General features: G+C 47.0%; 1 protein-coding gene and 1 pseudogene across 1 annotated transcript in view; one reads left to right on the top strand and one right to left on the bottom strand.

Moving 5' to 3' along the window:
• Positions 1–12,938, bottom strand: part of ADD2 (adducin 2) — a 103,209-nt gene that overhangs the window by 52,596 nt on the left and 37,675 nt on the right. The window lies entirely within an intron of this gene.
• Positions 10,046–11,261, top strand: LOC132435355 (kelch domain-containing protein 10 pseudogene; annotated as a pseudogene).

The raw sequence follows: 12,938 nt of genomic DNA, 5'->3' as shown, positions 1-12,938 counted from the left end.
GGGGACTGTTAGCACCTCAAACTCCACTGCAGCTGACACCTGTGTGAGCAGTCTGTCTCGAGCTGAGGACAAAGCTACCACCACTTCCCTTCTTCAGGAAGAGAACACCTTAGGCAAGGGGATGTCCAGCCAATCCAGTCTGACAGATACTGATTGAAGACACTCCATGAAAACGGTGCCTTGTGTGAAAATCCGTTAAACATTCTAGAAAAGCCTGATGTGGACACTGCCCTGTTGTGAATTATTTTATGATGGGAAGCATCGTTTTGCACAGACAGTGACCATCACTGGTCATGGGTGAGGCCCTTTGACCCCTTTGCTTTTGGGTTCAGCTCTCCACCCACAGGTATGAACCCTTTTTTGTCTCCTCTTTCTCTTCCGTTCCCCCTCTTCTACCTACCCCTCATCCCCACACCCACAAACACCTTCCCTGAAGTCTTGCCACGTTTTCCCCCATAAAGGCAAGCCCAGCACAGAACAAGGCAGGTGTACCTTGAGAAGGTTTGTTTCTGATGCTGGGATGGGGAGTCTCATTAAAGACCAGTGTGGCCTTATTGGCCTGATTTTCCCATCGGCACACCCTTGAGGACACACTGAGCTTCTCTCTCTCATTGAACGTCAGAGTTAACAGGGACTTCAACAGCAGCTTGGCCTGGGCTGCTCCCAGCCTAACCATTTCTCAGCCTTCCCTGCCGACGCCTGCAGGCTCCATGTCATCTGGCTTCCTGCTGGGTTGGGGGCAGTAGGAGGCACTGACCCAAGATTTGTGGGGGGAAGATGCCAGAGTATCTCCTCCCTCATTCTCTGCCTCAAGCAGCATCCCCTCCATGGCCCCAGCTCTTGCCCCAGAGGCCCCCACGTTCCAGCTTCCACAGAGTGGCCCTGGCCCCTGGGCTGGGATGACACCCCCTCCTCCCCTTCTCCCTCCAGCTTCGAGGAAGAAGAAACATCCCACTGGGGCTAACCTCGGGGCTACCTTCTCATACCCTATCTGTTTCAGCTCCTCCATTACTCGTGTAACTGTCCTGCATTCAATTCCCTCTGTCGACATACTTGAAGAAGTTCCTATTTTCCTTGTTAGACCCTGACTGATACACAGCCCAACCCTCCCCTCCCATGTCTTTAAACCTATGAGAAAACTGAGCCCAAGAGGGTGGGATGTGTCCAAAGAAAGACGCACTAATACTTAGTTGTCTGTGACTGGACTGGGTCTCCAGGCTCTGTCCTCCTCGTCTCTGCAGAATATGGCACGGGGTGCTTGCTTTTCACTTTCAAGCCCAAAGAGTCACGAGTCATTGGGATCAAGTGTGAAATACGTGACTTCCAAGATACAACCACAGTTGTAATTCGTTCGCATTCTAAACACACCCTCTGGAGTGCTTTCAACCTCCACTGTGGGAGATGGAAACACATCAATTAGAATAGCCCAGGAGGTAAACACAGCCAGGTCACCTCCTGCTTCCTGTGCCTCAGTTTCCATATCGAAGGGATTAAAAGTGACACAAAATGACCATTTCCAGAAGCATTTAAACACCTCTCTTAATATATGCAGCAAAATTCAACTCCTCAGATTTTTTTGGACCAGATGGTTTCTCAACTCTGCAAAGTAGGTTTAATTTAATAATTATTTAAATATGCCATATATTTTAAATACATAGAGCTTCTACTAATTAACACTTCATAATTTCTCCAGAGTCCCACAGGCAATTGTTACCACGTTTAACTGGTGAAAGATAGTGTCAAGAAAATGAACCCTATTTCCTTTCCTAATTGCAGCCCGTGGATAATCTATGTGCAGTATCTCGTCTCTTCTGCCTGTGTGAACGCAGTGGTGGGAAAAGACGAGTGTGACCCCCTGGGGTTGGATGATGGGGACATGTGAGCAGAGCATCACCTCAGGTTCTTTGAACAATGATGTTCTTCAAAAGGGCCGATGGGGCCACGATTCGTTACACAGATGCACCTAAGGTAAACAGGGACCTGACAAGCAGACACAGACATACGTGCACCTAGGTAGACGCAGACACAGCACTTGTATGAAAAACCCAGTCACAGGGCAAAATGAGCCCAGTCTGTGTAAGCCTGAGAGGCAGGGCAAACTAAACCCAGGTGCAGAGTGGGAGCGAGGGGCGCTCTTCCCGCAAATCTCACCAGGCTGCCTAAACATCCTTACCCCACTCCTCTGTGCCTGAAGTTCCATCATTTAGAGGTTTATTTGCCTAAGATGTCTTCTCCTTTGAAAGGCCATCCCTCTTGGGAGATTCAATTGGATATTGGTCCTTTCTACCGATTCATCACTGTGACCTAATGAGCGAGCTTTCTTCCTGGAGCTTTGCAGACATCCAGGGCTCATAGGCCCCCAAGGAGGACATGGCGCACTTAGGGGTGCCCACTGGGAGGATGCAGGCTTCCTTACTTTATTGTAAAAGGGACCCTGAGCACCTGGGAGTGGAGAAAAAGGGGTACCTAGGAGTTGCTGGGGCACCGAAAAGGGAGGGAGGAGGGAACGTCTGCTTACCCAGGGCTCTGTCTAGGACAGGCTCCCACCCCCCATGCTCATTACAGCCTCAGGACGCTGCTTCTCTGGGGGAAAAGGAAACGATGTGAGCAAAAGGTCGACAATGCAGCCGGGGATAAAAATGACAAGAAAGACTGCGTGTGATGGAAGAAAAGCTCATTGTGTGGAAACTTCTTTCTTGAAATTCTAAAAATAAAGACCTAGAACAGGCTTCCACCTGTCACGATACCGGAAGTTCTCAGAGGGAAGCCCCGCCTGATTTTGTTCCACCCTGTATTCCAGCACCTAGAACGGTGCCTGAGAGACGGGAGGCGCTCTAGAGGAATTGGTTACGTGAATGAGGTGGGACAGACCAACACACAACGGGAGCTCTTCCAGGCCCTCCAATCCCATGTCTGAAGGCCCACCGACCATCCATGGCTGCTCCGTCTCTTGCTGGAGTTATGGATGGCTCTGGGGAAGAGGAAGCCCACTCTGCAGACCCCTACAGAGATGTATGCTGAGCTCTGCTGGTTTTCTCATGTCCCCCTGGGTCTCTGCGTTCATTAGGCAGCAACTGCTACGTGGCCAGCCCACCTGTCCCATCCAGCAGCCCAGGCATCTTCCTGCTGATGCCCACCCCAGGAGGCAGATGTTGCACCAACCAAATTTACATTTCCCTGAACCAAACCTGTGGTTCAACGGGCGGCAGGCTCTGCACCGGCAGAGACTGAAGGGAAATTCTTGGGAGTATTTTCCACCTTTCATTTCTGAGGCACCACAGGAAAGATAAAACTACTGATATTCTGTTAGACCCAGTGCCCCAAGGTGATGTTTATGGCCATATTTTCAATCTCCCCCTCCCTTCACTGGGTTCAGAGGATTAAGTGGCACAGGTGGTAGGTGAGGACGTGGCCGTGATTCTGGAGGAAGGTAGAACAAGGTTAATGCTTTGTAACTACGAAGCAGTACAAAAATATATAGCATGAAGACTACGGATCTTTACAACTTCAAACCTCTTTTGTCAATAAATCAAAAACAGCACTGGATTTAGCCAGAGACACTACCTAAAGCCCCTCTACAAAAATCCAGATACACACAGAAGTGTCTTGCTCAGGGCGAGGCTCACAGTAAGTTCTCAATTAATTTCTGTGCGATCGAGAAACAATTGAACGCAATGTGTTTCTGGCCCCATCGAGATCATATGTGTATGAAACAGAAAGCCTTCCTGATCCCTGGGTACACATGACGTGTACACCATACTGAGAAACCAGGGCGCTAAGTGGACATTTCAGGGGCTGTGTCCTGGGGAAAGAGCACCGGACAGACTCAAGAGACCACAGGTCTGGTCCTGGATCTCCAACTAATTCACTCTGTGATCGACAGCAAGCCACTTAACTTCTCTGGGCTTCTGTTTTCCCAACTGTAAAATAAAGAGCGAGACAAGGCAGCCTCTGAAATTCCTGCCAGTTCAGAGGTGCTCTTTTGAGTCTGTGATTTGAACACAGGATTGTGATTTGCTTGGTCCATGCGGGGGAAGAGCTGAGACTGGAAACACAGCCCCCTGGGCTCACCCCCTCCGCAGTCATCCTCAGGTGGCCCTCAGGGATGTGGGAGGTGAGGCCAGAGAGGAGGATCCTGTGTCATCTAGAGTTAGAGCAACATGGGCCCAGGGCCTGGCAGGTTGCCTCCAAACAAAGAACTCAGCCTAGGGAGAGCCCACTGTTTGCATGGGGGAGGTAATGTCTTTCCTTTGGGGAGATGAAGGAAACAAAGGAGCTTGGCAGAGGGCTTTGAAGGCCACAGCTCATCCCCTGGCTCCTGGGGGAGGGGTCCGGCAGGAGCTAAATTTGAGCCACAGAGCTGGGAACCTCACAAGAGGAAAGAGTCCCTGAAACGCCTCATGGAGAAGTACGGGCTTCCGACCTCCCTCTCTCACAATCCGCCTTCCTCTGTTAATTAATTCCCATCTTGTCACAGTCACTCTTGGCCCATAAGTCCCGCTTACAATTTCCCATCTATATTACCTGGCATTCAAGAATTCCAGGCACTGACAGACACACAAAAAATAAGACACATTTGAACAAATGAGCAGCTTTGATAAGCTCAGGGTCCAAGGGCCACCTTTATTCGATCTGCCATCAGCTACAATTTTGCAAACTCTTCTCTCTGAGATTTTTTGGCAGCAGACGTTGCTTCTTGCAGGAGATGTGAAATCGCTGCTGGCACGCTCCTCCCCTGCCATCCATGGACTGCTTTTTAAAGAGACTTTAATAATGCATAGGAAGGGCAGGGCGGTGCATGAATTAAACACCAAGCCTCCACCAAGATGAGATGTGCTGCTTGAAATCAGGCTGGTGAGCGAAGCAAATGGACCCGCTTTTAGCCTGAGTCCTCTGGTTTGCATCAAGAATGGGAGTTTGGATCCCAAAGCCTTTTCTGAGGATGCTATCTGACAACTGTAGGTTTGAGCCAACATCAGCTTGTCAGGAGCCGATTTTCATTTCCTCCCAGCAGCCTGGCCACACAAATCATTGCTAGCTGGACAGACAAGAAATGCTTTTCATTTAGCCTTCAAGAGTTCTAGGGGTGAATACATATTTGACTGACGTGTCAAAAAGTTATCAAAGAGGTGTTGCAAGTCTGGTAAGATATGTCAAGGATCAGAGGCAATGCAGTGGAAAGGAAGGGAAGATTCTATATCTGGATTCCCAATGTGCAAATTACGTAACTGATGTTACTGTGCCACCTGGGAAGCTGTTAATATTGTTAATAATACAGTAAGAGTTGGCAAGTTTTAAGAAATGGGCTGCTACTCTGATAAAGAAAGGATCGCCTTTCTTGTCCCCAAGTCCCTGTACTTTCCACCCACACACCCACACACACACACACACGCACAAAACCCACCCCCAGGAGCAGATGAGCAGACTTCATCCCTGTTGTCAAGGAAACCAGTCTGTTCTGAGCTCTAGATTTAGAAAGCCTGGGCCTGGCCTCAGCAGTGCCTTCTGCCCACTTCTGATGGGCCTGCCGTCTCTCCCCCACCAGGGACACCCTTTCACAAAGTTGCTAGCATTGACCTGTAGAGTGGGTGCTCCATGGACAGACAGGCCAAACCGGCCTGCTGGCAGCTGTACAGGCCACATGAACAAATCCATGTGAAAAAATGGGTTTATCCACATGGAAAGGGAGAGGACAATTGCCAAGGGCCTGGGACAAGTGCCAAGTGATTGACCCACGTTACCAGGAATGGCTTCGGGAAGCAGGATCAACCACCCAAAGCCAGCCCAGCACTTCTCCCTCCAAAATATCTACCCCCATGTTTCTCCAAACAGGAGGGTCACCCCACTGGCGTCCACCAACGGTTCAAACCTGGTGCTCCCCCTGAGGCAAGGAGGGGGGCCCAGGGAAGCCATTTGGGGTAGGGGGACGGGGTGAAATGCTCCCAGGTGGTTGGGGGCATTTGGAGAGTCAGAGATAGGACAAGGGTCTGGGAGGAGGGGAGAGAACCTCAATATTGCTGCCACCATGAGAGGGGGTGTCTGAGATGCAAAGGAAACAGGGAAAGACAGGAGGGAACCGGCTGCTGGCAGGAGGGGGAAGAGGACCACAGCATCTTTAGGGATGTTCTCTGTGAGAAGCAAGCATGGGGGATAAATTAAAGGGCCCTGAGGTGACATCTGCTAAGGACGGCCTTACCCAAAAAACAACCCATGTGCTTGATCCTCTGAACTCTCTGAGCCAACACTGTGTCAGTACCCCTTTCAGAAGTGAGCACCTCAGAAGACCTATATAGACATTTCTCCAAAGAAGACATATAGATGGCCAATAGGCACATGAAAAGATGCTCATCATCGCTTATTATTAGAGAAATGCAAATCAAAACTACAATGAGGTACCACCTTACACCGGTCAGAATGGCCATCATTAAAAAGTCTACAAACAATAAATGCTGGAGAGGGTGTGGAGAAAAGGGAACCATCCTTCGCTGTTCGTGGGAATGTAAATTGGTACAGCCACTGTGGAGAACAGTATGAAGTTTCCTGAGAAAAACTAAAAATAGAGCTCGCATATGATCCAGCAATCCCACTTCTGGGCATATACCCAGACAAAACTATAATTTGAAAAGATACATGCAGCCCAATGTTCACTGCAGCACTATTTATAATAGCCAAGACATGGAAGCAACTTAAGTGTCTATCAACAGCTGAATGGATAAAGAAGGTGTGGTGTGTGTGTGTGTGTGTGTGTGTGTGTGTGTGTGTATACACACACACACACACACATATATATATATATATATATATATATACACATACACACAATGGAATATTACTCAGCCATAAAAAGAATGAAATAATGCCACTTGCAGCTACATGGATGGACCTAGAGATTATCATACTAAGTGAAGTAAGTCAGAAAGAGAAAGACAAATAACATATGATATCACTTATATGTGGAATCTAAAATATGACACAAATGAACCTATCTATGAAACAGAAACAGACTCACAGACAGAGACAACAGACTTGTGGTTGTGGGGCGGGGAGGGATGGATTGGGAGTTCGGAGCTAGCAGATGCAAACTATTATATATAGAACGGATAAACTACAAGGTTCTATTGTATGGCACAGGCAACTATCAATACATTCAATATCCTGTGATAAACCACAATGGAAAAGAATATGAAAAAGAATATATATATATTATATAATATCTATATATAATATACAGATATATAATATATATAACTGAATCACTTTGCTGTACACCAGAAACTAACACAACGTTATAAACCAACTATACTTCAATTTTAGAAAAAGGAAGTGAGCAGCCTCCACCTTGAACTATACCGTCTGGATACACGGTTTATCTGCCTTTTTAAACCAAGATCCTTGAGGGGTCCATTTCTGACCCATCTCTCCATCCTCCACAGCCCTGGAAGGACAGCTTGCACAGACTAGGACTGATGAGGGTCTGCTGAGTTTTCATGAATGAATGAATTCTTACTCTAGATCTTGTGAAATTCCCTACCCAAAATGTTCACAATTTTGAGGTGATTATAAGAAGAATTTTATCATTTCTATCCCTAGAGTTCAGAGTATTAGTTGGGTTTTCATTTCTAGCGGTGCTTTATCCGACTGCCCCAAGTATTGCAATTGCTTTATTGTTCTGAACAGTGATGGTGATGGTACTGATTCTTGTCAGCATAGGGAAGCTACAGTGAGACACCTGCCTCTGTTCCCCACTCGTCATCACAGAAGCCAGAAGAACAGGCCTATGGCAGATCTAATAAAGATGACCCTTGCACCATGGCATACAAAAGCAGCTAACTTATTCAAATGTGTCTGCCTGACCAGTCATGCCTTCCCTCCTCAGGACGGTACAAGATGGCAAGGGAAGAAGCTGTGTGCATGAAACCAGTGTCTTCTTCAGCTGCCAGGGGAGCAGAAAGGCTGAGAACAGTCAGATGGTGATGATTTCTGTCCCATCACCCAAGAAAGACTATGTCAGGAGGAAGGAACATAGGACAGGCATGAAGGTATCAAGGAGAGTGTCACATGGGGCAGTAGTTGGATTGAAGGTGGGCCAGCTGGGCACACACCTGGAGCACCCATCACCAAGCAGCATTACAGTATCACTATTGTCATATATGTAGAGATACAGTGCCAGTTTTAACCAGGTGTTCCTAGAAACAGCACCAGTTAACTAGGATTTCCGTACTAGACTCCTCACATTATGGTGAAACGTAAACTGATTCTGCTCCCCTGGAGCAGACAGAAGACTTAGGGCAGCTCCTTGACTGTGCTGACCCACAATTTTTAAGTATTTTTGTAAAATGCCCCTCCAGCTCTCATGGTAGAAGCATGACAGTCCCCTGAAGTCTGTCACCACATTCAGCTGAAATTTCTAAATTAAAGACAGGATGGAGGGCTCTGTACTGAGATAAGCTATTTAGCTTATTATATAACTTCTAGAACTTTTCATATGCCTTTTGAGAAGCTGCCCAGTTCAGAAAATCTTATGAGTGTTTTCTTTATTTGGGACATGAGGAGAATTTATTTCTCCTCACTCCTCCTTTATATAAAAGTTAAATGAATACTTAAATAATATCAACTTGGAGGGAGGCAGAATCATTAGTCCATCGGGGATGCTCACAAAGTACAATTCAGGAGAGAGACCACCCCTATCATAAAAAGGATACTTCAGGCTTCATACTGTTTGGAAACATTGAATTCATCCAAGTTCCCCTGCTCTGATTCCATCTCCCTAAGAATTCTTGCGATTGTGATTCAGCTCCTCAAATCCATGTGAGGCCAAAAGAGAGCACGTTCTGGCAAACGCACCACAGATCGCCTCTGATTTTCAGTACCACTCTTTAGGGTGAAAATTATTATCCCCATTTTACAGAAAAGGAAACTGAGGCCCAGAGAGTTTAAGTGAGTTGCCCGGGAACACACAGCTAAGAAGCGGCAGAACTGAACACTGGACCTGCATTCATCTGATTCCAGAGTCCAGGATCCTACAAGGCCTCCAATTGTTTCTACAGCTCCTTTACTTATTTACTTTCTAAATTAACACCATTTGTGAGACTTATCCAGTAAGGGAAGACCAGGGTTTTTTAAATGATTACAAATATTTGAAGAAATTCCACTTTAGGATGGTATCTGGCTAGTGGTCCATAACTCACCCTCCCCCAACTTTTCACTAAAAACCAATGTCAATTCACATACAAAATCAGATGATAACTTATAAGAACTCCAAAAATGAAGGCTGACAATTAGACTAGAGCTAAACCAATGGATCAATATTTACTTGTCACAAGATCTGTGAGATTGAAGAGAGGCACAAAGAGTGACTGATATGGGCACTTGTCTTTCTCACCTGCAGGACAGAAAGCTCATTAGGTGGAAGGTGAGGCCTTATTCCTCCCCAACTAAATGCCTCCCCTCAGGGTCTATACTCTCCAGAAAATTTAGCAAACTTCCCACTATGATGTGGAAGGTGCTCCTCCAGTGGCCAGAGCCATTTCACACACATATCACCCCTGTGAGCATCTCTCATGCTACATCTGTACCAGGTTTGCAGTGTCAGTCATGCAACAAGGCCAGGACAGACATGGATTCCCATGCTATGTTGCGCCCAGAGATTTGAAGACACTAATGTAAAGTGGTTATGACAGGATAGGTGTGGGAATGTCAAAAAAAATCCACCTCTAGACTACTCATAAAAAGTTATGTGGGGGGCTTCCCTGGTGGCGCAGTGGTTGAGGGTCCGCCTGCCGATGCAGGGGACACGGGTTCGTGCCCCGGTCCGGGAAGATCCCACATGCCGTGGAGCGGCTGGGCCCGTGAGCCACGGCCGCTGAGCCTGCGCGTCCGGAGCCTGTGCTCCGCAACGGGAGAGGCCACAACAGTGAGAGGCCCGCGTAACGCAAAAAAAAAAAAAAATTATGTGGGGTCTCTTGAGGAACCCAGGAAGGAGGCTCAGCTAGGGCCGCCGGGCCACGGGCTGCCGCTACCGGGTTGCAGCAGTCGTTAGCAGATCATGAACTGCCGGAGGGGAGGAGGCGCCGCAGGCGGCGGCGGCGGCGGAGACAGCGGGGCCGGCGGGGGGCATTGCGGGCAGCGGGGGGTCGGGGAGCCGGCCAGCTCAACCGCTTCGTGCAACTCTCTGGGCGGTCGCACCCGCCAGGCCACAGACCTCCACCAGCACGAGGCGGACATCGTTGTGTGGCAGCTAATACCAATCTATGTGTTTGGAGGTTACAACCCAGGTTATGATGAATCAGGAGGGCCAGATCATGAAGACTATCCTCTCTTCAGGGAACTTTGGAGGTATCATTTTGCTACAGGAGTATGGCATCAGATGGGCACAGATGGCTACATGCCCCGAGCATTGGCATCTATGTCACTCGTGCTGCATGGAAACAACCTGTTAGTGTTTGGAGGAACAGGCGTCCCATTTGGTGAGAGCAATGGCAATGACGTCCATGTCTGTAACGTGAAGTATAAGAGATGGGCTTTACTCAGCTGTCCGGGGAAGAAAACCAGTCGTATATATGAACAGGACATGACTATCATCAATGGCTCCCCTTATGGCTTTGGAGGGACAACTGGCTATGTTTACAGCACAGACCTGCACAAATTAGATCTCAGTACCAGAGAGTGGACACAACTGAAACCAAACAACCTATCCTGTGATCCACCAGAAGAGAGATACAGACATGAAATTACACATGATGGGCAGAGGATTTACATCTTGGGAGGCGGTACTTCTTGGACAGCTTATTCCTTAAACAAGATTCATGCATACAACCTTGAAATGAATGCATGGGAGGAAATTGCAACAAAACCCCATGAAAAAATAAGCTTTCCTGCAGCCCGAAAATGTCACAGTTGTGTTCAGATAAAAAATGATGTGCTTATTTGCGGGGGCTATAATGAAGTGATCCTGGGAGATATCTGGAAGCTGAATCTGCAGACTTTTCAATGGGTAAAGCTCCCAGCTACCATGCCAGAACCAGTTTATTTTCGTTGCAGCTGTTACACCAGCTGGTTGCACGTACGTTCATGGAGGAGTGGTGAATATCCACACAAATAAACGGACGGGGTCGTTGTTTAAGGTCTGGCTGGTGGTTCCTAGCCTGCTGGAACTGGCGTGGGAGAAGCTGCTTGCGGCCTCCCCCAGCCTAGCAAACCTCTCCCGGACACAGCTTCTGCACCTTGGACTCACACAGGGACTCATCGAGCGCTTGAAATGAGGATTTCTGGCCTGTTCATTGATACTGGAAATGTTAATTTAAAGAGACTCCTTTATTTATGGGCAGTGTAGAATGTGCTACAGAGAGGATTGGTTACCCTGATCAAGGCCTTATTCAGAAAATACATCAGATGCCTTTCTGTACATTGTTTTAAATTGATGGAATCTCACTTTCCCTTGTGCTTTTTTCTTTGTTTCTCTCCCTTCTGCCCCAATACACACACACAGACTCACGTACTCACATACTCCCTCTTCCTAGATGGAGTTGAGGGCAAGTCTGAAAGTACCTTAATAATGGGATGAATCAAGATAAGATAAAGAAAAATTTAAAGGAACTCTATAAACATATGACCCTTTCAGGCAGTGCTCTATCAATTAAAGCAACATCATCAATAAAAATAAAATTTAAAAAATTAAATCCAGCAACAACAACAAGAAGTTTGGGGGAATAGAACAAGAAGGCTAACCTTGAGACTTGCAGATTATAGGGAAAGCTAGATGTTTAACTTCCTGTTTTCCAAGGTACATCTCATTGAGTAGCTGCATCTAATGGCAGCGGTGGTTGACACCTTGCTGCCTAGGTACCCAAACCGATCCTTTGACTTTGGAGAAAAGTTAAGCAGCTCAGCAGCTCTTGATTAGTGATTTCTTTTCTCATCCTTATGGTGCCAGCAGTGGTTAGAGTTGACTTGTCTAAAGACTTCACTGTGTGTTGTAGCTGTGCTGTTTGTCGTTGCCCTTAGAAATTGTGGCACCAACAACATGTCAAATCAAGAAATTTACGGTGGTCAAAGTTCTTCGTTCTGGGCAGTTTTGGAATTCTCCTACGCTTATTAATGGTTTCAAGTATCTTTGTGACTTCATTGTGGGGAATTGCAGACCCCAAGCGTGTGGCATAAATGCTGTGGGACATAAATGTAAGTTCGTGAGAAGCCAGAGTAGAGCAGGGCAGGGAGGGCTTCTGCTCTGGGCTGTGAGCTTTGACTGTCATCTTGGCCATTTCCTTTCAGAACTGTTTCTTTTCTCACTCTGGGCCGTGCGCCTGCCATATTCTCAGGCAATGGGTTTTATCTCTAGAAAGCCAATTGGCCCTTGATATTTCTCTCAGCTTTTTGCCTCGTTTTCTGTCTGCTTGAATGTGCATGGTGCTGTGAGTAATTGCCTAGTAACTGGAAAAAGGTCTTGGGGAAAAGCCACAGGTCATTCTTCCCGATGAACTAAGTATCATTTTAAAAACTAGCATGAGGAGGGAATGCAACTGAGGGTCATCCACTTTGGTGGGAAATTTTCGTTCTGGTTTGTTTTGTGTTGTATTTTAATTCTAAAAAAGAAATGACCTAAATGTTCACTTGCTTTGTCATCAGGCTGCTAGAGTGGTCACTGAGACATAGCAGCTGGAAGTCCTTCGGTGTATGAAAGGTGCTAAGGGTGTGCAGGAGGGCACAGTGCTGATCATTCCGTTGGTTACATCATAACAGGAGACTCAGATGGGAGGCTAGGGACATGTTTTTGCTTTAAGTGCCTCTTTTTCGCTTAGCTTTTAAAATTATTCTTCTTTTTCCTTTGTCCCAGAAGGGAATCTCTTAGGCTCATGTGTGGATTTAAAATCACCCTTGAGTTATGGCTAAAAAGTTACCGTCTAGTGTTCAGTTCTGGGGAAGAGAAAAATGTGGCCTCT

This window comes from Delphinus delphis, chromosome 12 (assembly GCF_949987515.2).
Source record: "Delphinus delphis chromosome 12, mDelDel1.2, whole genome shotgun sequence".
Taxonomy (NCBI): domain Eukaryota; kingdom Metazoa; phylum Chordata; class Mammalia; order Artiodactyla; family Delphinidae; genus Delphinus; species Delphinus delphis.
The sequence above is the reverse complement of the archived record's forward strand: the minus strand, read 5'-3'. Positions and strand labels throughout refer to the sequence as shown.